The sequence below is a fragment of the Salmo trutta genome, unplaced genomic scaffold, assembly GCF_901001165.1.
Source record: "Salmo trutta unplaced genomic scaffold, fSalTru1.1, whole genome shotgun sequence".
NCBI lineage: Eukaryota > Metazoa > Chordata > Actinopteri > Salmoniformes > Salmonidae > Salmo > Salmo trutta.
In genome coordinates, this window is record NW_021823059.1 from 4,477 (window position 1) to 28,684 (window position 24,208).

The 24,208-nt window shown below is 43.0% G+C and overlaps 2 long non-coding RNA genes across 2 annotated transcripts; both read right to left on the reverse strand.

Annotated features, from left to right (window-relative positions):
- Positions 1 to 23,627, reverse strand: LOC115188643 (uncharacterized). The gene is made up of 4 exons (XR_003876564.1): positions 23,489 to 23,627; positions 20,418 to 20,438; positions 18,329 to 18,370; positions 1 to 50 (listed from the first exon to the last, which is right to left on the reverse strand). It is a non-coding gene; the product is annotated as an uncharacterized LOC115188643 (long non-coding RNA).
- Positions 18,378 to 18,828, reverse strand: LOC115188644 (uncharacterized). Its single transcript, XR_003876565.1, has 3 exons — positions 18,659 to 18,828; positions 18,493 to 18,626; positions 18,378 to 18,460 (listed from the first exon to the last, which is right to left on the reverse strand). It is a non-coding gene; the product is annotated as an uncharacterized LOC115188644 (long non-coding RNA).
- Positions 23,628 to 24,208: the final 581 nt, after the last annotated feature.

Sequence of the window (24,208 nt, forward strand, 5' to 3'; positions counted from 1 at the left end):
CCTCCCTGCTCATCCAGCATAACCAGAGTCCTGATACCGGCATCTTTACTCTACACACCCCGGGTCAGAAGAAAAGAGGGGGGTGTATAAGATAGGTCAGCAGTGATATCAAGCAGTTCAGTGTGAACAGAACACAGCAGTGATATTAAGCAGTTCTGTGTGAACAGAACACAGCAGTGAGATTAAACAGTTCAGCGTGAACAGAACACGGCAGTAGAGAAATGGAGGAATACTGACAGTTAATAAGATCACTTCCTCAACACATGTTGATTCAAACATGACATCATGGATCGTTCCCAAATGGCACCCTATTCTATATATGGTGCACTATACAGGGCAGGGTTCCCAAACTAGTGGCCCGCGGGCTGAATTTGGCCCCCAGGTCATTTTATTGGCCCCTTAAGTGATTATTATTTTTTATTATTGGACATACAGTAAAAACACCAGCAAATCGGATCCAATTGATTTTAATTTTGGAAATCTGTTCCAAATTATTCCCACGCATATTCCCACAAGAGCACCTGCTCTTTCCATGACATAGACTGACCAGGTGACTCCAGATGAAAGTTATGATCCCTTACTGATGTCCCTTACTGATATCCATTTCAATCAGTGTCGATGAAGGGGAGAATGATTTTTAAGCCTTGAGACAATTGAGACATGGATTGTTTATGTGTGCCATTCAGAAGGGTGACACTCAACAGTTTCCTGTGTTTATCACAAATGATCATTCACCACAAAGGACATCCAGCCAACTTGACACAACTGTAGGAAGCATTTGTGTAAACATGGGCCAGCATCCCTGTGGAACACTTTCGACACCTTGTAGTGTCCATGCCCCAATGAATTAAGGCTGTTCTGAGGGCAGGGGTTGTAACTCAATATTAGGAAGGTGTTCTTAATATTTTGTACACTCAGTGTATATCTGATCATATATAAATGTAAGCAAGGTTTGAAATGATTATATTTTAATCAAATATTATATCTGTTTGGGCTTCTTGCGGTCAATTTGCAGTCTACAAATGATTTGTAATTATGTTCCGGCCCCCTGACCATCCACTCAAGAAAAGAAATCGTCCCTCGGCTGAATGGAGTTGATGATCCCTGCTATAGACAATAGGGAACCATTTGGGATGGATCATCGTATGGGACATGGGTTATAGATAAGAGTCAATGTACATTTTATCCATGAGGTGTTCCATGGTGACGCAGTGTACGTTACCAGTGCTGAAGTAGACAGTAACTCATGTAAATGTCAGAAGTATTTGATTTCATAAAAATGGATCTTATTGTAATTCTGGCTTCTCAAACCAACAGGTCATTTTTGAGAATTGCCTGAAATATGGTTTAAAAAGCCTTTGCCAAACTCTGATGTCTCTCTCTGATGAATGGATATAATGTTATAGATCTGATAGTAACTTCGTCTATGTTCCTTTAACTGTTAGCTTTGAGGGTATTGTCAGCAGTAATCATATGCCCATAGAATTTAATTCCACCATTTGCAATGAAACTGTCGGTCTTAGGAAGAAATCCACTGTTGGCAGCCCACTCAGTACCATTGGCTCAAATGTAAACGCCACTGACATGTCTACCTCGGATCAGCCTCTCAGAATAGCACTAAAATCAAACAAGCAAATACAAATAGCTCATATTAACATATGTAGCCCGAAAAAAAAGGTTAATGAAATTGACAACTTTACTAACATCAGAAAACATTCATATTCTGTCCATCTCTGAAACACACTTAGATAATTCCTTTGATGATGCAGTAGTATCTATACATGGTTATAGCATGTACAGGAAATATTGGAATGCAATCGGAGGAGGTATTGCTATATATGTATTTTTTTACTGTATTTTCCATTGTATTATGTATTACATGATGTATTGTATTACTGATTGTGTTATGTATTGTATTATGCATTGCACTATGCATTATATTATATTACATTTACATTTTAGTCATTTAGCAGACACTCTTATCCAGAGCGACTTACATTTCATTTCTTGCATTTTTTTTTGTACTGGCCCTCCATGGGAATTGAACCCACAACACTGGCGTTGCACACACCATGCTGGCGTTGCAAACACCATGCTCTACCAACTGAGCCACAGGGAAGGCCGTGTTATGTTTTGTATTGTGTTATGTATTGTATTATGCATTATGTATTGTATTATGTATTGTGTTATGTATTTTGTATTGTGTTATCTATTGTATTATGTATTGTGTTATGTATTTTGTATTGTGTTATCTATTGTATTATGTATTTTGTATTGTATTATGTATTGTGTTATGTATTGTGTTATGTATTGTGTATTGTATTATCTATTGTATTATGCATTTTGTATTATATTATGTATTGTGTTATGTATTGTGTTATGTATTGTGTATTGTATTATGTATTGTGTTATGTATTGTATTATGTATATTATGTATTATATGTATTCTATTTGTTGTGTTTTGTTTCCTGTTTGGATCGTAATAAAAAACAACTAAATATTCAGAGCTATGGTGATAGATGCAACATGACTACCTCTGAGCAAAACAAGGCTCTATTGGTAAACAATACAAAAAATTATCCTATTTGGCCCAAAGTGGGTCTGATCACAACTGCTTTTAGAGGATGTATGATTATGAGCTATTAGACCAACTCCGAACACAATATATATATATATATATATTGGACAGTCGGGGAGGGGGAGGATGACAAAGAAGCTCCTACTAAACTAATTAATATGTTATGTTACTGATTCCATCAGAAGCTTCTACTAATCTAAGGAATATGCTATTTTGCTGATCCCTCCAGGGTTTGAACTCCCCCTCCCCGACTGTCCAGTGATAAAACTGTACTTACTCAGAGAGGTTCCAACAACCTGACCTTTGTGTTTGAAATGACTGTTGCACACACGCTCGCGGGCACACATACCAAGGAATGTAATGAGATATTCCTTGACACATTCACGCACGCACGCTCACACACACAATTCGCCTTTCCTTGATTCCTAGCATCCTATCTCCTTACCCCCATTTCAACCGACTGTAGGTCTTAGGTTCCTTCCCTAGGACCTTCTTCTTCAATATGTTTGGAAAAGGAGGCGAGTAAAGAGGATGTGAGGAATCAAGGAAAGATGAACTGAGAACCATAGAGACAACAGAGAGGACAATTCACCTTGCACCTGTCTTTTCTTACTACACTCTGGCTGTCCCCATAGGAGAACCCTTTGAATAACCTTTTTTTTGGTTCCGGGTAGAACCCTTTGAGGGGAAAAATTACATTCAGAAATGCTTTGCTGTTTTTTTACTTGTCTCTTGTTATATGCTAGTTTTTTTTCTAACCTGATACAAACGTGTCTTTGTGTGACTTAGTCATAAGACTGGAACGTATAACTAAGAGCCGTTTGGGTGCGACCGCAGCATGTGACACATCCCGTGTTTTTACTATCTGCAGGAACTCAGCTGTGTGGAAACTTGCAGAAAGGAGCACATTATAGTGTCATGACTTTCCTCCAACATTTTCTCTCTCTCTCCCCCACCAGTTTTATGCCCGGTCGTAAATACTGTGTAGAAACTTTGAGTTTGACAGGATTGAGGGGAAAGAAACCTACGGAGAACAAAGACATTCTTCCTGCCCAAAACTCCATCATCCAAAAGTTGGGAATTAAACAATAGTTCTGTAAATCCAAGCGGAGTGGTCCGTGGGTACTCGAAGAACAATTATGTCATATCAGTTGTGTTTTGGGATCTCATGAAGAACAGTAGAACATCATAACTGTATCTCTGAATGTGTATATTTCCCAGTGATCAGATTCACAGCCAAATGTGGTGAATGAATATGAGTTGGTATCTCCGGCGCGGCTCACTCTTGGATTGCATCCTACCTGACACGTCGCTCCTACCAGGTGGCGTGGCGAGAATCCGTCTCCGCACCACGTGCTCTCACCACTGGTGTCTCCCAGAGCTCAGTTCTAGGCCCTCTCCTATTCTCACTACACACCAAGTCACTTGGCTCTGTCATATCCTCACATGGTCTCTCCTATCATTGCTACGCAGACGACACACAATTAATCTTCTCCTTTCCCCCTTCTGATAACCAGCTGGCGAATCGCATCTCTGCATGTCTGGCAGACATATCAGTGTGGATGACGGATCACCACCTCAAGCTGAACCTCGGCAAGACAGAGCTGCTCTTCCTCCCGGGGAAGGACTGCCCTTTCCATGATCTCGCCATCACGGTGGACAACTCCATTGTGTCCTCCTCCCAGAGTGCTAAGAGCCTCGGCGTGACCCTGGACAACACCCTGTTGTTCTCCGCTAACATCAAGGCGGTGACCCGATCCTGTAGGTTCATGCTATACAACATTCGCAGAGTACGACCCTGCCTTACACAGGAAGCGGCGCAGGTCCTAATCCAGGCACTTGTCATCTCCCATCTGGATTACTGCAACTCCCTGTTGGCGGGGCTCCCTGACTGTGCCATTAAACCCCTACAACTCATCCAGAACGCCGCAGCCCGTCTGGTGTTCAACCTTCCCAAGTTCTCTCACATCACCCCCCTCCTCCGCACACTCCACTGGCTTCCAGTTGAAGCTCGCATCTGCTACAAGACCATGGTGCTTGCCTACGGAGCTGTGAGGGGACGGCACCTCCGTACCTTCAGGCTCTGATCAGGCCCTACACCCAAACAAGGGCACTGCGTTCATCCACCTCTGGCCTGCTGGCCCCCCTACCTCTGCGGAAGCACAGTTCCCGCTCAGCCCAGTCAAAACTGTTCGCTGCTCTGGCACCCCAATGGTGGAACAAGCTCCCTCACGACGCCAGGACGCCAGGCCAGAGGAGTCAATCACCACCTTCCGTAGACACCTGAAACCCCACCTCTTTAAGGAATAGCTGGGAAAGGATATAGTAATCCTTCTAACCCCCCTGTTTACAGATGGGCTACGTACAGGAGCAGTGATCTGTGAGCTGCTCTGACAGCTGATGCTTAAATCTAGTGAGGGAGATATGAGTCTCCAGCTTCAGTGATTTTTGCAATTCGATCCAGTCATTAGCAGCAGAGAACTGGAAGGAAAGGCAGCCAAAGGAATTGGCTTTGGGGCTGACCAGTGAGATATACCTGCTGCTACGCGTGGGTGCTGCTATGGTGACCAGTGAGCTGAGATAAGGTGGGGCTTTACCTAGCAGAGACTTGTAGATGACCTGGAGCCAGTGGGTTTGGCGACGAGTATGAAGCGAGGGCCAGCCAACAAGAGCGTACAGGTCGCAATGGTGGGTAGTATATGGGACTTTGGTGACAAAACGGATGGCATTGTGATAGACTGCATCCCATTTGTTGAGTAGAGTGTTGGAGGTTATTTTGTCAATTACATCACCAAAGTCGAGGATCGGTTGGATGGTCAGTTTTACGAGGGTATGTTTGGCAGCATGAGTGAAGGATGCTTTGATGCAAAATAGGAAGCCGATTCTAGATTTAATTTTGGATTGGGGATGTTTAATGTGAGTCTGGAAGGATAGTTTACAGTCTAACTAGACACATAGGTATTTGTAGTTGTCCACATATTCTAAGACAGAACCGTCCCGAGTAGTGATGCTGGACAGGCGGGTAGGGGCTGGCAGAGATCGGTTGAAGAGCATGCATTTAGTTTTACTTGCATTTAAGAGCAGTTGGAGGCAACGGAAGAAGAGTTGTAATGGCATTGAAGCTCGTCTGGAGGTTAGTTAACACAGTGTCCTAAGAAGGGCAAGAAGTATACAGAATGGTGTCGTCTGCGTAGAGGTGGATTAGAGAATCACCAGCAGCAAGAGCGACATCATTGATGTATACAGAGAAAAGAGTCCGCCCGAGAATTGAACCATGTGGCACCCCCATAGAGACTGCCAGAGGTCCAGGCCCTCTGATTTGACACACTGAACTCTATCAGAGAAGTAGTTGGTGAACCAGGCGAGGCAGTCATTTGAGAAACCAAGGCTGTTTAGTCTGCCGATAAGAATGTGGTGATTGACAGAGTCGAAAGCCTTGGCCAGGTCGATGAATACGGCTGCACAGTAATGTCTCAAATGAATGGAAAAGGTGAGAGGAGGAGAGTACATAGAGGCTAGAATGGATACAACGTGGCTGCTATGAAATTGAATTGTGTTTATGCGTGATCAGGTGTGTATTCATTCAACCGATTCTGTTGAAATAGGTTTCTTAAATGGAAGCAAACAAAACGGGGATGAAAATAGCTGAATTTGTCCAATTACACCCTAGATAAGCTAGATGCAGGCAAGAGTGTGCAAGGAAATATTGAATGTGTCACTGTCTGTCCATATGTCACTGTCTTTCATCTAAATTGTTTCTCTTGACCTGTGTGCACCTACATTGTAAACTTTCATTCATAGGCTAGGTTGTAGCAACCTCATGATGGGTATAGGGAACATTAGAGTATCACGTAGTAGCCTAAACCTATTGATGTTACATTGAGCTGGGTGAATGGAATATGAATGAGAGGCATCCAATATGCTGTAATAGAAATAAGTCCATGATGATGAAAAGAAAAAATAGTCCTCCCTGATCTGAAACGGCACTGACAGCCACTGGAATGCACTGACTGTAAGAGCGTCTGCTAATTCACTAAAATGTTAATATTTAAATGTAGAGAGACAGGCCTAATGTCATGACTGATCACATCTATCAGACTTCTTTTTTCCTGTCAGTACTCACACATCAATAACTGAGCTATGAAACAGTTAAGATAGAAGATATGTGGCGGGGTGGAATTACATCGCCTGGGTTTGCATTATGACTTGCATAGGTTTTGTTCAAAGTGCTTCTGGAACCAACAGAAAGGAATCTTAAAATAGAGGCAAAACACATTGGTGACCAGTGGTACTAGTTTCATACACCAAGTGCATGTATTTTAAAAAGGTTGACGTCCATGTCCTCTCTTTGAATCTGACAGGGGCATGTTTGACGTAGCACACCCTGATTCATTCTGTGAAGTCTCCTCCTCACCGATACAGTAGTAGGGCTCTAATGACTTACTCTGTTGCTATGACTACCAGGCCTCAGGTTCATGACCGAGTGAATCACAGCACCTGTGGTGGGCGAGAGTGCTCCATCATATGGCTCCCTAGTGCACTATATAGTAGCCCATATAGTAGCCTAGTATACAGGGCACTATTGTGTATGCAGCCCAGCCGAGAAAGAGAGAGAGAGAGAGAGAGAAAGAGAGAGAGAGAAAGAGAGAGAGAGAGAGACCGAGAGAGAGAGAAAGAGAGAAAGAGAGAAAGAGAGACCGAGAGAGAGAGAGAGAGAGAGAGAGAGCGCGAGAGAGAGAGAGCGAGACAGAGAGAGAGAGAGAGAGAGAGCGAGGTGTGTTACTGACTTTAAGATGGAGATTATCATTGATTTTATCGATGTCTCCTGTACTGATCTGCAATCAATATGACAACGACCTCCCCCAGCCCCCCCCACCCATGTATCCCCTTGCTGCCGAGCCATTGGATGGCCAGAGTTGGTTGCATGACATATGATATTCATACCTTTGCCTGGATTACAGTAGGCTACTAAATAACATTTCCAGTGGCACACTGACTCACCTAATGATGAAGATGAAGTCATAGGCTACTAGTCATGGTGATGGCAGATGCACTTGGGACTTGTTTTTTTGTTGTTGTTTCTATTGGTTCAACAGACAGATTTGTCTTCTCTTTTCAAAGGTAGGCATTTGCTTTCCAAACTGTACGTTTTTCCCGCAAATGTATTTTGAAATTCGCAAAAGGCAAACAGACAGCTGCAAACAACCATAGAAATATAATCCATAGATGGCAGTTCCCATTCAAGTAAGGACTTGCAGCCATTGCTAGTGTACCCATGAGTTTCACACTCAAATTGCCAGGGTAAGAGGTTCAAAAACCCTTCTATGGATTAAATGTCTATGGCCACAACTCAACAAGCTGTATATTTGATCCGCATGCTGCCCAAATGGCTGCTTTCCCGACTGTAGGCAACTGGTAACTAACAAAATAAAGGAAACACTTGAGTAAATGAGAGATATAAAATGGATGTTATGGTGTGGGGTGCATTTTCCTGGCATGGTTTAGGTCCACCTGTAGAATCTATGCCAAGGAGCATTGGAACTGTTCTGGCAGCTCAAGGTGACCCAACATCCTTTTAACTTCACTAGGGTAGGGGGCAGCATTCGGAATTTTGGATGAAAAGCGTGCCCAAATTAAACTGCCTGGTACTCAGGCCCAGAAGCTAGGATATGCAGATAATTAGTCGATTTGGATAGAAAACACTCCAAAGTTTCCAAAACGGTTGGAATAATGTCTGTGAGTATAACAGAACTGATATGGCAGGCGAAAATATGAGGAAAATCCATCCAGGAAGTACTTTTATTTTGAAAGGCTGTTTTTCCATTGAAGGCCTATCCACCATACAAAGACTTAGGACCCAGTTCACTATCTATATGGCTTCTTCTACATGTGGCCAGTCTTTAGGGATTGTTTCAGACTTTTACTCAAAAAAATGAGGGAGATACAGTACTTTCAATGAGTGGACAGTGGAAATTTCCAGACATGAGTCCAGCGCGTGATTGGGAGCGCACCTTTCTTGTTTCTCCTTTTCTATTGACGAAGCTTTTGTCCGGATGAAATATTATTGATTATTTATGACAAAAACAACCTGAGGATTGATTTTAAACATTGTTTGACATGTTTCTACGAACCTTTATTGTACTATTTTGACTTTTCGTCAGGATATTGAGTGTGCGCTTTGTGCCTTTGGATTACTGAACTAAACACACCAACAAAACGGAGGTTTTTGGACATAAAGAGGGACATTATCGAACAAAATGAACATTTATTGTGTAACATGGAGTCCTGGGAGTGCCACCAGATGAAGATCATCAAATGTTAGAGATTCATTTAATCGCTATTTTTGACTTTTGTGAGTCCTCTCCTTGGCTGGAAAATGTCTGTATGGTTTCTTGTGGCTAGGCACTGTCCTAACATAATCGCATGGTGTGCTTTCGCCGTAAAGACTTTTTGAAATCGGACACTGTGGTTGGATTAACAAGAAGTTTATCTTTAAGATGGTGTATAATACTTGTATGTTTGAGGAATTTTAATTATGGGATTTCTGTTGTTTGAATTTGGCGCCCTGCAATTTCACTGGCTGTTGTCGAGGTGGGACGCTAGCGTCCCAGTGATACCAGAGAGGTTTTAAGACACTTTAAATACAGAAAGTATTCAGACCCCTTGACTTCTTCCACATTTTGTTACGTTACAGCCATATTCTAAAAATTATTAAATAGTTTTTTCCCTCATCAATCTACACCCATAATGACAAGTAAAAACAGTTTTTTAAAGAAATGTTTGCAAATTTATACAAAATTAAAAAAAAAATGAAATATCACATTTACAAAGTATTCAGACCCTTTAAGTCTTCTTGTGTATAACGCTAGAAGCTTGGCACACACACCTGTATTTGGGGAGTTTCTCCCATTCTTCTCAGCAGATCCTCTCAAGCTCTGTCAGATTGAATGGGGAGCGTCACTGCACAGCTATTTTCAGGTCTTTCCAGAGATGTTCGATCAGGTTCAAGTCCGGGCTCTGGCTGGGCCACTCAAGGACATTCAGAGACTTGTCCCGAAGCCACTCCTGCGTTGTCTTGGCTGTGTGCTTAAGGTCGTTGTCCTGTTGGAAGGTAAACCTTTACCCCACTCTGAGGTCCTGAGCGCTCTGGAGCAGGTTTTCATCAAATCAAATTTTATTTGTCACATGCGCCGGATACAACAGGTGAAAAGCTTACTTACAAGCCCTTAACCAACAATGCAGTTTTAAGAAAATATCTAAAAAAAAAGTAAGAGATAAGAACGTCAAATGATTAAAGAGCAGCAGTAAATCACAATAGCGGGGCTAAATAGCCTGGGTAGCCATTTGATTAGCTGTTCAGGAGTCTTATGGCTAGGAGGTAGAAGCTATTTAGGAGCCTCTTGGACCTAGACTTGGTGCTCCGGTACCGCCTGCCGTGCGGTAGCAGAGAGAACAGTCTATGACTAAGGTGGCTGGAGTCTTTGACAATTTTTAGGGCCTTCCTCTGACACCGCCTGGTATAGAGGTCCAGGATGGCGGGAAGTCTGGTCCTGGTGATGTAGGCCGTACGCACTACCCTCTGCTGTGCTTTGCGGTCGGAGGCCGAGCAATTGCTATACCAGGGAGTGATGCAATCCATCAGGATGCTCTCGATGGTGCAGCTGTAAAACCTTTTGAGGATCTGAGGACTCATGACAAATCTTTTCAGTCTCCTGAGGGAGAATAGGCTTTGATTGCCCCTGCACGACTGTCTTGGTGTGCTTGGACAATGTTAGTTTGTTGGTGATGTGGACGCCAAGGAACTTGAAGCTCTCCACCTGCTCCACTACAGCCCCATCGATGAAAATGGGGTGTGCTCGGTCCTCCTTTTCCTGTAGTCCACAATCATCTCCTATGTCTTGCTCACATTCAATGCCATACAACTTTCCTTCCGTGGCCTCCAACTGCTCTTAAATACAAGTAAAACTACATGCATGCTCTTCAACCGATCGCTGCCCGCACCTGCCCGCCCGTCCAGCATCACCACACTGGACGGTTCTTACTTAGAATATAAGGACAACTATAAATACCTAGGTGTCTGGTTAGACTGTAAGCTCTCCTTCCAGACTCACATCAAACAACTCCAATCCAAAGTTAAATCTAGAATTGGCTTCCTATTTCGCAACAAAGCATCCTTCACTCATGCTGCCAAACATACCCTCGTAAAACTGACCATCCTACCGATCCTCGATGTCATTTACAAAATAGCCTCCAATACTCTACTCAATAAACTGGATGCAGTCTATCACAGTGCCATCTGTTTTGTCACCAAAGCCCCATATACTACCCACCACTGTGACCTGTACACTCTCGTTGGCTGGCCCTAGCTTCATACTCGCCAAACCCACTGGCTCCAGGTCATCTACAAGACCCTGCTAGGTAAAGTCCCACCTTATCTCAGCTCACTGGTCACCATAGCAGCACCCACCTGTAGCACGCGCTCCAGCAGGTATATCTCTCTGGTCACCCCCAAAGCCAATTCCTCCTTTGGCTGTCTCTCCTCCCAGTTCTCTGCTGCCAATGACTGGAACGAACTACAAAAATCTCTGAAACTGGAAACACTTATCTCCCTCACTAGCTTTAAGCACCAGCTGTCAGAGCTCACAGATTACTGCACCTGTACATAGCCCATCTATAATTTAGCCCAAACAACTACCTCTTCCCCTACTGTATTTATTTATTTATTTTGCTCCTTTGCACCCCATTATTTCTATTTCTACTTTGCACTTTCTTCCACTACAAATCTACCATTCCAGTGTTTTACTTGCTATATTATATTTACTTTTCCACCATGGCCTTTTTTTGCCTTTATCTCCCTTATCTCACCTCATTTGCTCACATTGTATATAGACTTATTTTTCTACTGTATTATTGACTGTATGTTTGTTTTACTCCATGTGTAACTCTGTGTTGTTGCATGTGTCGAACTGCTTTGCTTTATCTTGGCCAGGTCGCAATTGTAAATGAGAACTTGTTCTCAACTTGCCTACATGGTTAAATAAAGGTGAAATAAAATAAATAAATAAAACGTTGAGGGAGAGGTTGTTGTCCTTGCACCACATGGTCAGGACTCTGACCTCCTCCCTGTAGGCTGTCTCATCATTGTCGATCAGGCCTCCCACTGTTGTGTCATCAGCAAACTTAATGATGGTGTTGGAGTTGTGCCTGGCCGTGCAGTCATGAGTGAACAGGGAGTACAGAAGGGGACTGAGCACGCATCTCTGAGGAGCCCCCGTGTTGAGGATCAGCATGGCAGATGTGTTGTTGCCTATTCTTACCCCCTGGGGGCGGCCCATCAGGAAGTCTAGGATCCAGTTGCAGAGGGAGGTTTTTAGTCCCAGGGTCCTTAGATTAGTGATGAGCTTTGTGGGCACTATGGTGTTGAATGCTGACCTGTAGTCAATGAATAGCATTTTCACATAGGTGTTCCTTTTTTCCAGGTGGGAAAGGGCAGTGTGGAGTGCGATTGAGATTGCTTCATCTGTGGATCTTTTGGGGCGGTATGTGAATTGGACTGGGTCTAGGGTTTCCGGGATGATGGTGTTGACGTGAGCCATGACCAGCCTTTCAAAGCACTTCATGGCTACAGACATGAGTGCTTCAGGGCAGTAGTCATTTAGGCAGGTTACCTTCACTTTCTTGGGCACAGAGACTATGGTGGTTTGCTTGAAACATGTAGGTATTACAGACTCGGTCAGGGAGAGGTTGAACATGTCAGTGAAGACACTTGCCAGTTGGTCTGCACATGCTTTGAGTTCACGTCCTGGTAATCCTTCTGGCTCAGCTGCCTTGTGAATGTTGACCTGTTTAAAGGTCTTGCTCACATGGGGTATGGAGCGTGATCACATAGTCGTCCAGAACAGCTGGTGCTCTCATGCATTCTTCAGTGTTGCTTGCCATGGAGCGAGCATAAAATACATTTAGCTCATCTAGTAGGCTCGCGTCACTGGGCAGCTCATGGCTGGGTTTCACTTTGTTGTACGAAATGGTTTGCAAGCCCTGCCACATCTAACGAGCATCAGAGCCGGTGTAGTAGTATTCAATCTTAGTCCTCTATTGATGCTTTGCCTGTTTGATGGTTCATCTGAAGGTATAGCGGGATTTCTTATAAGCGTCCAGATTTGTGTCCCGCTCCTTGAATGTGGCTGCTCTAGCCTTTAGCTCGGTGTGGATTTTGCCTGTACTGCATGGCTTCTGATTGGGATATGTATGAACGTTCCCTGTGGAGACGATGTTGTCGCACTTATTGATGAAGCTGGTGACTGAGGTGTTACACTCCTCAATGCCATTGCATGAATCCCGGAACATATTCCAGTCTGTGCTAGCAAAACAGTCCTGTAGTGTAGCATCCGCATAATCTGACCACTGCCGTATAGAGCGAGTCACTGGTACTTCCTGCTTTAGTTTTTGCTTGTAAGCAGGAATCAGGAGGATATAATTATGGTCAGATTTGCCAACTGGAGGGCAAGGGAGAGCTTTGTATGCGTCTCTGTGTGTGGAGTAAAGGTGGTCTAGAGTTTTTTTTCCTCTGGTTGCACATGTGACATGCTGGTAGAAATTAGATTAACATGGATTTAAGTTTGCCTGCATTAATGTTCCCGGCCAATAGGAATGCAACTTCTGGATGAGCATTTTCTTGTTTACTTATAGAGCTCGTTGAGTGCGGTCTTAGTGCCAGCATCGGTTTGTGGTGGTAACTAGATGGCTACAAAAAATATAGATGAAAACTCTCTTGGTAGATAGTGTGGTCTGCAGCTTATCACCTCGAGCACCACATGTTATTGACAAATAGACACACACCCCCAACCCTCGTCTTACCAGAAGTAGCTGTTCTGTCCTGTCCTGTCCTGTCCTGCCTGCACTGAAAACCCAGCCAACTGTATACGTATTATATGTGTCGTCGTTCAGCCACGACTCGGTGAAACATAAGATATTACAGTTTTTAATATCCCGTTGGTAGGATAGTCTTGAATAGAGATCATCCAGTTTATTCTCAAGTTTATACCTATAACATGATGCAGCCACCACTATGCTTGAAAAATGGAGAGTGATACTCAGTAGTGTTGTATTGGATTTGTCCCAAACATAACATTTTGTGTCCAGGACAAAAAGTGAATTGCTTTGCCACATTTTTTGCAGTAGTACTTTGGTGCTTTGTTGCAAGCAGGATGCATGTTTTGGAATATTTTTTATTCTGTACAGGCTTCCTTCTTTTCCCTCTGTCAATTAGGTTAGTATTGTGGAGTACCTACAATGTTGCTGATCCATCCTCAGTTTTCTCCTATCACAGCCATTAAACTTTTTAAGTGTTTTAAAGTCACCATTGGCCTCATTGGAAATCCCTGAGCAGTTTCCTTCCTCTCCGGCAACTGAGTTAGGAAGGACGCCTGTATCTTTGCAGTGACTGGATGTATTGGTACACCATCCAAAGTGTAATTAGTAACTTCACAGGGGCCTCCCGAGAGGCGCAGTGGTCTAAAGCACTACATCGCAGTGCTAGCTGTGCCACTAGAGATTCTGGGTTCGAGTCCATTCTCTGTCGCAGCTGGCCGTGACCGGGAGACCTATGGGGTGGCGCACAATTGGCCCAGCATTGTCTGGGTAAGGGGAGGGCTTGGCAGGCAGGGATGTCCTTGTCCCATCGCGCATCAGCGATTTCTGTGGAGGGCCGGGCGCAGTGCACTCTGACACGGTTGCCAGGTGTACGGTGTTTCCTCCGCGGCTGGCTTCCGGGTTAAGTGGGTGTTGTGTCAAGAAGCAGTGCGGCTTTGTTGGGTTGTGTTTCAGAGGACGCACGGCTCTCAACCTTCGTCTCTCCCGAGTCCGCACAGGAGTTGTGGCAAAGAGACAAGACTGTAACTACCAATTGGGGAGATTAAAAGGGGTAAAAAACATACTCAAAGGGATATTCAATGTCTGCTTTTTATTTTTACCAGTCTACCAATAGGTCCCCTTCTTTGCGAGGCATTTGAAAACCTCCCTGGTCTTTGTTGTTGAATCTGTGTTTGAAATTCACTGCTCGACTGGGGAACCTTACAGATAATGTTATGTGTGGGGTATAGAGATGAGGTACTCATTCAAAGATCATGTTAAACAGTATTATTGCACACAGATTGAGTCCATTGAGTAATTTATTATATGACAGAGTCTATGTAACTTATTATATGACTTTGTAAAACACATTTTTACTCTTGAGCTTATTTAGACCTGCCATAACAAAGGGGTTGAATACTTATTGACTTAAGACATTTCAGCTTTTCTTTTTAATTCATTTGTAAACATTTCAAAAAACGTAATTCCACTTTGACATTACAGGACCAGTGTAGACCAGTGACAAAAAAATGTGCAATTAAATAAATTTTTGAATCAGGTTATAACATAACAAAATGTGGAAAAATCAAGGGGTGTGAATACTTCCTGAAGGCACTCTATCTAATATATACTGTACAATATAAACTGTATATATATATATTATTATAATAAAAATGTTTGCTGCCTCTTGGGCCTCCCACGGGCCTGGGCCCAGGGGCTTCAACCCCTGTAAGCCCCTGCATTAATCTGGCCCTGTTCATACCATGTATTATTTAGTGCATGTAATTTTAATACAGCTAGCATACCTACATATAGATTTGAGAAATGTAGAGAAAGTACGAGGCATGGAAATAGACTTGATAGCACCAGATGCTTCTCTTCAACATGCATTATTTATGGTTCAATTTCACATAATGACCCAATTACATGGAGACATATGACACCGGTGTTACTGTGTATTTGAAACTGCCACTTTCCCACCAAACATTCAGTAGGAGCAGGACAGATTTCAACTGCCACTTTCCCACCAAACATTCAGTAGGAGCAGGACAGATTTCAACTGCCATTTTCCGACCAAACATTAGGTAGGAGCAGGACAGATTTCAACTGCCACTTTCCCACCAAACATTCAGTAGGAGCAGGACAGTTTTCAAAAGCGTTTCCATACATATATTATCTATGATTTTCACCATCTGTAAGTGTCATCTTGTTTACGTTCTAGAATCTTGTCCGTCTCTTTCTACATTCTAGAATCTGTCTCTGTCTGTCTGTCTGTCTGTCTGTCTGTCTGTCTGTCTGTCTGTCTGTCTGTCTGTCTGTCTGTCTGTCTGTCTGTCTGTCTGTCTGTCTGTCTGTCTGTCTGTCTGTCTGTCTGTCTGTCTGTCTGTCTGTCTGTCTGTCTGTCTGTGAGAGATGAGGGATTTACATATGTTCTTCAGATCCAGTCTCTCTGGAGATAGCCACCGACTAGCAGCATTGATTATTTTCCTCTCTCTCTCTCCCTCCACCATTTCAACAGAGTCCTGATAATAACAGACTATAATACTGTCTCTCTCTCTCTCCCTCCACCATTTCAACAGAGTCCTGATAATAACAGACTATAATACTGTCTCTCTCTCCCGCCACCATTTCAACAGAGTCCTGATATAACAGACTATAATACTGTCTCTCTCTCTCCCTCCACCATTTCAACAGAGTCCTGATAATAACAGACTATAATACTGTCTCTCTCTCCCTCCACCATTTCAACAGAGTCCTGATATAACAGACTATAATACTCTCTCTCTCTCCCTCCACCATTTCAACAGAGTCCTGATAATAACATACTATAATACTGTCTCTCTCTCTCTCCCTCCACCATTTCAACAGAGTCCTGATAATAACAGACTATAATACTGTCTCTCTCTCTCTCCCTCCACCATTTCAACAGAGTCCTGATAATAACAGACTATAATACTGTCTCTCTCTCTCTCCCTCCACCATTTCAACAGAGTCCTGATAATAACAGTCTATTATACTGTCTCTCTCTCTCTCCCTCCACCATTTCAACAGAGTCCTGATAATAACAGACAATGACAACAATGTTAATCATATGGTAACAATAACAGGCAATGACAACCTTACGTAGTGCTATAATGCTTCATAACAGGGCGGCTCAGCGGATAACTCAGTTTGTGGGGCTGATTAAAGACAGACTAGAGGACAGAGGCAGAGCGAACAACATTACATCAAGGAGATGGATAGCCCAGGAAACCGTCAGTCAACATATTCACAACCTCCACAAAACGCAACAACACCCCTTCAGTGAAAGAGAGGGCTTCACTGCGCTGAACGGATACGCTCCATGCACCAATACGCACTCTTAGCTGATTCTATTAGCCTTAGTGTCGCTAGTTCACAGTCCACTCAGCGGCTACCACCCTGTGCTTGAGAGAAGAAATCTGTAATTGGATATTTGGAAAAGTATTGACCTGGGTGGGTGGGTTTCTCAAAGCCTTGGTAGCTAAAGAACTACGGTATTTTTCTTTAACAACCAAGCCTCATAGCCGTGAAAGAGTCACAACTATAAAAGTGATGTTTGACAGGTCAATATTCTACGTGTGAACGAACAACATTAGTGAAATAAAGAAGGTTTTATTCTAGGAGTGGCGTGAGCCTAGGTAAACAATAACATAGTACTTATGCACACAGTACTTTGAGAAAGGGTCTGAATACTTATGTAAATGTGAATATTTCAGTTTTACATTTTGAATACATCTGCAAAAAATTTCTAAAAACACGTTTTTTCGCTTTTTTATTATGGGGTATTGTGTCTAGATAAATGAGGGGGGAAAAAATGGTTTAATCCATTTTAGAATAAGGCTGTAACGTAACAAAATGTGGAAAAAGTCAAGGGGTCTGAATACTTTCCGAAAGCACAGTACTACAACCAAGCACTGAACCCCCACCCCCTTCTTCTTCATGCTTTAACTGGTGGAGTGCTAGCCTACAGACACACGTGGTATTGCTAAAGCTCAACGTTTACATTTTTTTAATTTAACCTTTATTTAACTGGGCAGGTCAGTTAAGAAGAACAAATTATTATTTACAATGACGGCCTACCCCTGCCAAACCCGGACGACGCTGGGCCAATTGTGCGCCGCCCTATGGGACTCCCAATCACAGCCGGATGTGATGCAGCCTGAATTCAAACCAGGTACTGCAGTGACACCTCTTGCACTGAGATGCAGTGTCTTAGACCACTGTGCCACTCAGGAGCATACTAGACTATAGAAGGTATGTTTATAACAGCCATTCATATTCAATACATGTTGTGGTCTAGGATTATAGACAGTGTTGGCGTCACATGGTCCATGGTTATGTATGTGAAGCTACCTACTTCCAGGAGGCTGCTGAGGGGAGGACGGCTCATAATAATGGCCGGAACGGAGCAAATGGAACGGCATCAACTACATGGATAACGTGTTAGATGTATTTGATACCATTTCACCTATTCCTCTCCAGCCATTACCATGAGCCTGTTCTCCCCAATTAAGGTGCCACCAACCTCCTGTGGTCCTACTCATGTATAATACATGCTGGAATATTGGCCCTTCATCCTCTGTCTGTTTATACAATTTAAAGCACTCAGGAAACAGACACAGTCACAGATTGACGGTACATTTAAAGCACTATTCAGCCATTGTCTTCCAGGAAGTAGGAGTCTATCTCTAAAACGTAAGGAGATGTGATTTAAAAAAAAAAAATAATAATGTAATACTGAACCAAAAATTCAACTTCACTACAAGTGCTTATATTCCACTCGGAAATTAGGAAGTTTAATTTGTCTCTCTATTAGAATAAGATAACTGTGTGTGTGTGTGTGTGTGTGTGTGTGTGTGTGTGTAATGTTGACCTTACCTCCTCAACCATGGCCAGCATACGCCGAGTGCTCTCCAGCGACTGTGGAGAGAAAACACCCATATTAGAGAGTTGTCATATGAATCTCTTCTCTACTACTGTACTGTACCACACACCTGGTGATGAATACACCTGGTGATGAATACACCTGGTGATGAATACACCTGGTGATGAATCTCTTCTCTACTACTGTACTGTACCACACACCTGGTGATGAATACACCTGGTGATGAATACACCTGGTGGTGAATCTCTTCTCTACTACTGTACTGTACCACACACCTGGTGATGAATACACCTGGTGATGAATACACCTGGTGATGAATACACCTGGTGATGAATCTCTTCTCTACTACTGTACTGTACCACACACCTGGTGATGAATACACCTGGTGATGAATACACCTGGTGGTGAATCTCTTCTCTACTACTGTACTGTACCACACACCTGGTGATGAATACACCTGGTGATGAATACACCTGGTGATGAATCTCTTCTCTACTACTGTACTGTACCACACACCTGGTGATGAATACACCTAGTGATGAATACACCTGGTGATGAATACACCTGGTGATGAATACACCTGGTGATGAATACACCTGGTGGTGAATCTCTTCTCTACTACTGTACTGTACCACACACCTGGTGATGAATACACCTGGTGATGAATCTCTTCTCTACTACTGTACTGTACCACACACCTGGTGATGAATACACCTGGTGATGAATACACCTGGTGGTGAATCTCTTCTCTACTACTGTACTGTACCACACACCTGGTGATGAATACACCTAGTGATTAATACACCTGGTGATGAATACACCTGGTGATGAATACACCTGGTGATGAATACACCTGGTGGTGAATCTCTTCTCTACTACTGTACTGTACCACACACCTGGTGATGAATACACCTGGTGATGAATACACCTGGTGATGAATACACCTGGTGATGAATCTCTTCTCTACTACTGAACTGTACCACACACCTGGTGGGGCATACACCTGGTGGGGCATACACCTGCTGGGGCATACACCTGCTGGGGCATACACCTGTTGGGGCATACTCCTGCTGGGGCATACACCTGGTATACCATATGATTAACATTGACAAACAGTCAGCTATATCATTAACAAAGCATTAACATATTAGCATTGACACACAGTGAGCTATACCATTAACATATCATTAACATTGACACACAGTGAGCTATATCATTACCATATCATTAACATATTAACATTGACCCACGGTGATCTACCAAGTCTTCACATTCCCACTGGATTTTTGACTGGTTCTCCTCACTCTCTCCCTCCTTTTCCATCTATCCCCCTTTCCATACATATATTTCCCTCTAAATGTGTTTATTTATCTCACTCGATCTCCCCCTCCCTCTCCTCTGCTCTGCTTCTCCCTGCCCCTCCTCAATCTCCCTCCCTCCCTCCCTCCCTGCCTCCTTCCCTCCCTCCCTGCCTCCCTCCCTCCCTCCCTGCCTCCTTCCCTCCCTCCCTGCCTCCCATCCCTCCCTCCCTCCCTCCCTCTCCTCTGCTCTGCTTCTCCCTTCCCCTCCTCAATCTCCCTCCCTCCCATTCCTTTACTTATCTAATCTCTCTCTCTCTCATCTCCCTGTCTCTCCAGAGCCTGGCTGGATTACATTATCCCTTACTGAATGTTTAATAGGTCCGTTTGAGCTAGTGCATTATTTTGGCCATCTGAATTAAGGCTGTGCCCCACTCAGAAAGGACAGGCTAGAGAGATGTACAGTTAACACTGTCTAAAACACCATGGGAACATGGACACAGTAGGACAAATAACCCAGAACCATGACACTTAGTTTATGACAAATATAGTTTATGTCTGACTAACAGTAGTTGACACGCAGGGCTCGATAACAGAGAGAGGAGAATAGTGAGAGAATAACAGTGATGTGGATAACAAGACAAGTGAACCAGGGATTAATGTGAGATAATTAATGTTAGATTATAACGCATTGTCAATCTGTGATCAAATGAACCCAAGGACAGTAGGCTACATGCGACAGTATGTTAGGGTGAGATATTAGACAATGCATTCTGTTACCGACCTCAGATGCCACACGTTCACCCTGCGGGGCGACAGACGGGGGGGATCATAATAATGCATCATATTACACTTTTCCCAAAGATGCAGGAAAATTCACAAGACAAGAGATGTATCTGTGTCGATGTGTGATTAAATCAAATGTTGTCATCCTTTTGATTATCAACCCAGACCAGACTGATGGCCATTTTAGAAAAATTACTACCTGTGCCATGCAAGGTTTTGGTTCACCAACCGAGTCAAATACTCAAGTGATCTTGACACGAAGTTGGATTTGGCTGATAATGGGCAAATATCTGAATGTCTGTTATTAATGACACCAAGCAGGCAGTCCTAGGGCTGGCACTACCTCAAAGAGTCAACAAAGGTCCTGTCATGCAACAGATTGACGTTTATTGTCCTGAGTCTTGTCCTGGAGGTAGAACTGAGTGGTTTCTGCTAAATGGGCCGGCTGCAAAGTCAAAATTGGCTACATTGGCTTGCGAAAGTATTCACCCCCTTGGCATTTTTCCTATTTTGTTGCCTTACAACCTGGAATTAAAATTGATATTGTGGGGGGTTTGTGTCATTTGCTTTACACAACATTCCTACCACTTTGAAGATGCAAAATATTTTTCTTGTGAAACAAACAAGAAATAATTTTAAAAAATGAAAACTTCAGCGTGCATAACTATTCACTCCCCCCAAAGTCAATACTTTGTAGAGACACCTTTTGCAGCAATTACAGCTGCAAGTATCTTGGGTTATGTCTCTATAAGCTTGGCACATCTAGCCACTGGGATTTTTGCCCGTTCTTCAAGGCAAAACTGCTCCAGCTCTTTCAAGTTGAGAGGTTCTGCTGGTGTACAGCAATCTTTAAGTCATACTACAGATTCTCAATTGGATTGAGGTCTGGGCTTTGACTAGGCCATTCCAAGACATTTAAATGTTTCCCCTTAAACCACTCGAGTGTTGCTTTAGCAGTATGCTTATGGTCATTGTCCTGCTGGAAGGTGAACCTCCATCCCAGTCTCAATCTCTAGAAGACTGAAACAGGTTTCCCTCAAGAATTTCCCTGTATTTAGCGCCATCCATCATTCCTTCATTCTGACCAGTTTCCCAGTCCCTGCTGATGAAAACATCCCCACAGCATGATGCTGCCACCACCATGATTCTCTGTGGGGATGGTGTTCTCTGGGTGATGAGAGGTGTTGGGTTTGCACTAGACATAGCGTTTTTCTTGATGGCCAAAAAGCTACATTTTAGTCTCATCTGACCAGAGAACCTTCTTCCATAAGTTTAGGGAGACTCCCACATGCCTTTTGGTGAACACCAAATGTGTTTGCTTATTTTTTTTCCTTAAGCAATGGCTTTTTTTCTGGCCACTCTTCCATAAAGCCCAGCTCTGTGGATTGTATTGCTTAAAGTGGTTCTATGGACAGATACTCCAATCTCCGCTGTGGAGCTTTGCAGCTCCTTCAGGGTTATCTTTGGTCTCTTTGTTGCCTCTCTGATTAATGCCCGCCTTGCCTGGTCCGTGAGTTTTGGTTGGCGGCCCTCTCTTGGCAGGTTTGTTGTGGTGCCATATTCTTTCCATTTTTTTAATAATGGATTTAATGGTGCTCCGTGGGATGTTCAAAGTTTGGGATATTTTTTTAGAACCCAACCCTGATCTGTACTTCTCCACAACTTTGTCCCTGACCTGTTTGGAGAGTTCCTTGGTCTTCATGGTGCCGCTTGCTTGGTGGTGCCCCTTGCTTAGTGGTGTTGCAGACTCTGGGGCCATTTAGAACAGATGTATATATACTGAGATCATGTGACAGATCTTGTGACACTTAAATAAAGTCCACCTGTGTGCAATCTAACTAATTATGTGACTTCTGAAGGTAATTGGTTGCACCAGATCTTATTTAGTGGCTTCATAGCAAAGGGGGTGAATACATATGCACACACCGCTTTTCCGTTTAGAATTTTCTTGAATTTTTTGAAAAAGTTATTTTTTCAATTTCACTTCACCAATTAGGATTATTTTGTGTATGTCCATTACATAAAATCTAAATAAAAATCCATTTAAATTACAGGTTGTAATGCAACAAAATAGGAAAAGCACCAAGGAGGATGAATACTTTTGCATGGCATATGTATATCCTAAAAATTAATGTAAACAAATATTAGCTCTTTGGTCTTAATTTAGAGTTAGGGTAATGCGTTAGGGTTAGGTTTAAGGTTAGGGTTAGGTTTAAAATCAGATTTGATAACTTTGTGGTTGTACCAGCTAGTGACCACTCTGTCTCTAGTAGGCTACATGAGTCATCCCAATATGGCTGCCTCAAAGCATAAATACAGGTTCTATCATGATTTGCATACACAGATTTGATCTCTTTCTATCCATGTAAGCAGGACTAAAAGGGTAACTGTAGCTAGCTAAATATTAACAAAGCTCATTGTCAAAGTAAAACACAATCTGTTAACTTATACAAATTGTAAAATACAAGGTAAATAGTAGGCTAGAGATAGCAATGTGCTGTACATTCTTCATTAAATAAACACACACGCACAAATGTACACACGTACAATGTATCAGACCAAAAACAAAATGGTCTGTTTCAGGCAGGGTCTGGTTGACTCAGCTTAGCTTAGTGCAATACAGTCTATATATAGTCAAACAGCACTCAAACATCTTTCTAATTCATGACTTGCATAACCCCACATAGCCTCTCTCCCCTCAAGTACAGTTTGTTTTACAGTGTAGCTAAAGTGGGACGAAAAAGTTGACAGAGCTCTGATATGCAATAAAGATGCTTAATTGTCTCCTTCTGTCTCAGGTGTGGAGCTCAAGGCCCATGTTCAGAAAAACATCTCAGAGTACAAGTGCTGATCCCCCTGTCCGTATTCAACCATATTCATTATGATCTAAAAGGCAAATTAAATCCTAAAATCAGCACTCGTACTCTGAGACTCTTTCAAATATGATGTGGATCTCATTTGTGTTCATGAAACAATGAAGGTCTACTGTGAGCCGTCAATCAGGTTGGAAGTGTGTGTGAGGTGTGTGTGTGAGGTGTGTGTGGTAGGTGTCTTTGTGTGTCTTTTTACCTCATCAGCTATCTGGTCCGCCTTCGTCTGCAGGTTTTCCAGCTCATTGCGCATGTCCGCTTCATCTGCCATGGCTTTTGGGTTGTGAGATGTGCGTCGGCCTCCAAACAATGAGAAAAGTGGCTGCTATTGTAAAAACTGAGAAGAGAGGGAGAAGGAGAGAGAGAGGGAGAAGGAGAGAGAGAGAGAGAGAGAGAGAGAGAGAGAGAGAGAGAGAGAGAGAGAGAGAGAGAGAGAGCGAGAGAGAGAGAGAGAGAGAGAGAGGGAGGGGGAGAGAAGCAGAGAGGGAAAGAGAAAATAACAACCACGGTAAGTATCATCACATTAGTGTTTGATGGCGATTAACAGAAAAAAATGTTCACTTAGAGTTGCTTAGAGATTATATATATGCAGAGAGATCACACACGTCAAGCTGCATTTCAGATACTGTAGGATAGGACGTTTCTTTGATAATGAATCTAGTCTACCATTAAGCATTGTGGATGGCTCACAGTTATCCCAGTTCTCAAAGTTTTGAGTCAAACAAGTAAAACATTTGCGACCACCTTAACTGAAGCATCGTTTAGACCAGGGATGGGCAACCCCAGTCCGCGGGGGCCTGATTGATGTCACACTGTTGCCCCAGCTAACACTGAATCCAATAATTAACTAATCATGATTTTCAGTTAACAATGCAATTAGTTTAATTAGCTGTGTTTGCTAGGGATGGGGGGAAAGTGT